This window comes from Lolium perenne, chromosome 1, assembly GCF_019359855.2.
Source record: "Lolium perenne isolate Kyuss_39 chromosome 1, Kyuss_2.0, whole genome shotgun sequence".
NCBI lineage: Eukaryota > Viridiplantae > Streptophyta > Magnoliopsida > Poales > Poaceae > Lolium > Lolium perenne.
Window position 1 is genome coordinate 101202185 of NC_067244.2, and position 4991 is coordinate 101207175.

At 40.5% G+C, this 4991-nt stretch overlaps 1 long non-coding RNA gene across 1 annotated transcript; it reads left to right on the forward strand.

Annotated features, from left to right (window-relative positions):
* Nucleotides 1-2006: 2006 nt before the first annotated feature.
* On the forward strand, nucleotides 2007-3345 carry LOC127298113 (uncharacterized). The gene is made up of 3 exons (XR_007849617.2): nucleotides 2007-2123; nucleotides 2289-2365; nucleotides 3276-3345. It is a non-coding gene; the product is annotated as an uncharacterized lncRNA (long non-coding RNA).
* The last annotated feature ends 1646 nt before the right edge of the window (nucleotides 3346-4991 follow it).

Sequence of the window (4991 nt, forward strand, 5' to 3'; positions counted from 1 at the left end):
GAAATTTTTTTTCCTTTTTACTACATCAAACTCTTCTCCTGATGGCAACATGAGTGTGCCATCTTGATATTCCTATTTGTGTTAGTCTAGCTCAAACCATCCTTGAATCCAAAATTTGGGATCGTCTACCCCTAGCTACACCCCTCTCTTATACCCACTCATCCTTGTCGGTTTTGAGGCCATGTCGACCATCTGTGTTGACAGGCTTAAAATGTCCAGACTTTGGCAATTGATCTTTAAGCACTCACCACTGTTATTGGTGATCTCAGTGCATGGACCCCATCTATGCAACACCCTCTTTAACCTCCACGTCTTGCATGTCTCAGTCAATCCTTGCAGCTCATGTATTCAACTTGATCTTGTATCCTATTCAATGATTCAACTCTAGATCACTTCCTTCAATTTTACCTCTTGTCTTTATTCAAGTTTAATCTTCACAAAACCAAGAGTGGGAATGGTGGGTACATTTTGTAGCCATCATCTACCCTTGAGAACACTTCTCCCTAAATTAGTTTTCTCTCTTAAAAATCCTATTGATTTTCCTTCTCTAGTTTTGATCACAAAACTACTTCTAGTTTCATTAAATCTTCTCAAGGTATTTCTTCAAAGAAAACAAGGAACTGAAATGGGTTTTGTTTTCCATTCCATTTCTACCAACTAATGATTTCTAAAACATTACTCTCTATTTTGTTTTCTTTTTAACAAAAAGCTTGTTTATGGTACCTACACCATTTCTTGTTTTCCTCTTGCTTATTTCACATTTGAGAAAAACTCTACTTTACTTTAGAAAGTAAGTAGAATATTTTGAACTCCTATGTTCCAACTAGTTTTCTCTCAACATTTTCAAACTCCATTCCACTTGAGTTCATTACCAATTGTCCCTAGACAATTGAGGTGAATCAAATACTTTTCAAATGAATTCTATTTCAAATAGCAACTCTTGCACATCTTATGCACATCTCTGATCTACCACATTGTATCCCCTCATCCCCCAATTCTTGCTCATGAAGATGGTCATTTGATACTTTCAAATCACTCCCAATTGACCTCTTATTTGAAGAGCAACTTATATTTCATCATACCCATCTCAATCCTCTATTCTTTCCATCATCACATTGACCTCATGAATTGATGATTGATGTCAATATATTCATCCTTGTGAGTATATGGTTACTTCACTCACCATCTCTCTTAGCCTTGCTCTACCGTTATCTAAACCATCATCACCACCATCATCTCTTGGCCAAATTGACAATTTGATCAAAGTACTTTATTTCTCAACATGGGCACCAATTTTTATTGTCATCTCTTTCCCAAATTTGAATACATCCCCAAGCCACTTTTGGCTAATCATCCCCTACACTCAACTTTGGCCGACATGCATGAAATGGTATTGCACTTTGCTTGTCCTCTTGTAATATCAAGAAGTAGCCGGCCATGCCAAGCTCTTGGCATGCATGAGCTGAAATTTCTTCATCTCCACTTTCTTCTCTTACAAGCCTTGCCTCCCACCTAACCCAATCACTAAATGAGCAGCCTCCCGACCAGCCCAATCAATGAGGAGGCAGCCAACCATCCTCCCTCTATAAAAGGAGCTTGGCCGGCCACCCCCTCCTCCTTTGCTTCTCATTTTTGACTCTCCACTCCTTCCTCCACTCCCCCACACTCCTCTCCTACCTCTCCCCCACGAAATCCTACTCCACCTAGCTACCTTGGCCGGCCATGGCCATGGAAAGCCACCAAGATGCAGCTCCCCTCCTCCCTCAAGCTTCCCCTCACCATGAGAGCATCTCTCTCACTCTCTTCTCCCCTAATCTTTGATGAATCCAGCTCTCTTTCTCCTTTCTCCTCTCACAAGATTGGATCTTGATGCAGGTGCATGTTGATCCAAGCATGGAGAAGGTTGAGCAATCCTCAGATCTGAAACTCTTGAGCAAAGTTCGTCCAAAACCTTGCAGTAATTTCTGTATCTTGCTGTTTCAGATTCTGGTACAAACTTGTAAAATCCGCCAAATCTCGTTTGCCAATCCAAATCGAGTGATTCAAAGTTCTGCAGATAGGTATTGAAAATATCTACAACTTGGCGTTGGTCTCATCCTCAAATTCGTTACGGATTTTGCATGGTAAATAAAGTTCTATAAACATGCATAATCACTGTTTGTTAGATTTCTTCCATTTTACAAAACCTTTTTGAGCAAACTCAACTGTGGGTGAAAGCCCTCTCCAGTACCTTCATTTTGGCGTTGGTTTCACTTCAAATGACCTCCTGAAATTGAAATGGTTCACAGATCAAGATCTGGTCAGATCTGACTTTGTCGAATTAAACCAGGAGCTTGGAAACGAATTTTTGAATGAAACCAACTGGGTAAGAACCACCTATTCAATACCTTTCAGATGCAGCAGACCTCATATTTTTGTGATTTGTGTATGATGTTTGGTGAATTAAACTTGTTCTGTGTGTTCTGCAGACATGGCTGTTAGCTTTTAAATCACCAAAAATCCAGTTTTGAACCAAATTGAGTGATTCCAATTTTGTAGGACTACTGCATGTTTTCTTAATCATCTCAAGCAAGTTTCACACCTTTATCTGTTCTGTAACTCCAGAGAGAAAGCAAATGTTACAGAACAGATAAAGGTGTGAAACTTGCTTGAGATGATTAAGAAAACATGCAGTAGTCCTACAAATCCATATGTAAGAGTTTCAGAAGCAATTTGAACCCAAATCCAACTGTGTGTGAATCTCTGTTTAAATATCTTTCAAATGCCAGTGGCCTCATATTTTTAGGATTTTTCTACGATTTATGGCTTACAGATCTTGTTTTCTGTACCGTCAGATTCAAAGAAATTCCTAAAATTGTAGGTTTAATATTTTTGGGTTAGTCTTGTATTAGTACTGGCTATCTGGGAAAAATATTATTAGTCTCTGTTCATACATATTTGTTTCTGTTAGTAATATTTATGTGTGACATGCATTGTTGAAGCAAAACTTTTCGGTTTATTTAAAACCCTTGACCAACTCTTTTTAGTAGAGATGGGCAACCTTTGTTTTATGCTTGCAAAACAAAACCTCTGCAACCTAACTTTAGCTCTTTTGTTTTGCTTAAGTTTTCAAATGATGTGGTACATGGTTTGCTTCCTATTTGTGTATAGTATTAAGTGAGCAAATTAAATTAGGAAAACTGATTCCTACTTTTCCAAAAATGTTTGAAATTATGTTGTGAATGTTTGTGATGCCAAACTAATGCTCTTGTCCTCTTCATGATGTTATCTACCAGGGGATAATTGGTTTATACCATGGTGATAACCGAGAGAGGCAATTGCTAAGTTGTGATGCACTCATGCCTTTACTAGGTAAATAAATGGGGTTTTCTAAATTAAAACTCTTAAATTTGTTTTGTGGTATCTATAAGTCCTTAGTAGGTTATACCTTGGCTGCATGGTTAGTTGTTGATTGTTGAATGTTGTCTTGTTGATGCAATGTGATTGATTGTGTTCCTTTTATATTTTCCGGCGATAGATGCGAACAATTCCGAAGAAGAAGAAGAAGAGGAATCGGATGAGAAGATTATTTATATTGTTGGAATTCTTATATTTATGGAGTTGAAGAAGTCCGGGGACAAATAAGCCAAGGCAAGCCATCTTTTGATCTCTTGCTATTTATCCTTCTTGTTGTGCTCATTGCTCCATTATATACTTGGTTCCTGGTATCATGTGTGATTTTTGATCCTCTACTCTATGCATACTTATTCCCAAAGTATGTTGAACCCCTGGTTGATGCTTTGCATACTTGCTCCCAAGTATGTGAACCCCCTTGTTGATGTTATGCATGCTTACCCTAAGCATGTATGCCCCCTTGACCATATCCATGTTGTCTTCTTCTTAGTGGTATGATGATTAACATCATGACCCCTGTTTGAATCATCTTAATTATGTTGTCCCTATACATGCTTATCCTAAGTATGTATGATCCCTTTAACATCTCAATTATCATCCCCTTAGTGGTATGATGGCTAGCATCATGTCATTGTGACTCTTAGTTCCTTCATAAAACTATAGGTTGGGAACCCCCTTGGAAAAATACCTTGTTGAAAAGAATTTTTGAAAACCTTGGGGGAGTTGGACTTACCCAAGCGTGTGTTTATGAAAGGAAAGGATCTTGGCAAAGGTGGTTGAAAAGAAAATCTTGTTTTCGAAAACTTTGGCGCCTAAGTATTCACCCGTGACAATTAACCCGCACAACCACATTACCCTGGGGTGGGACGGGGTGATGTAGCCCGACCTACGGTCTTCGCTTCATCATGTGCTTCAACGACAAGAACCACACTCAAGGCCGAGGTCACGGAGGCATGGAAGAGAAGAAGGAAGAAGAGCGCCCGAGGTCGCCAAGAAGAGACGGCGCATGAAGCACGACTGCTCGGATTATCCGCCCCACTAAGGCCGGACAATCCGCCCCCCTATGTGTCCAAGTCAATTCGGGCCAAGTCCCATGTACCCCCCTTGTATGCCTAAACTACCCCTCTTTAGTGGCTCCCTATATATAGGCTCCCACCTCCCCCTTCATTAGAAAAGGAATGAACTTGAGAGAACCTAGGCTCATGCCTCCACCATCCCTTTGGGATTAGGGAAACCCCCTCCTTAGATTTACCCAAATCTATTGTACAAGGCACTCCTTATATGATTAGTCTCTCACACTCGTGATTCAACCACCGGTCTCTCACTCGTGTGATTCTACCGATCGTATACCGATCTTCCTCTCGGGGATTCTACCGCGTGTCTCTCCCTTGAGAGATTCTATCGGGATAGTGGTTCGGGCTATCGGGAGTAAACCGGAATTGTATCGGGTTGGTGTGTGTTTGCGTGTGTTCATCGTGTTCATCGCCGTGTTCTTCGTGTTCTTCCTCTCCCCCGCCTTTCCCTCGGTCAATTCGTGAGATCGGGCAACCCACGTCGCCTTAGGCCGCATCATATGGTATCAGAGCTTGAACATGTTT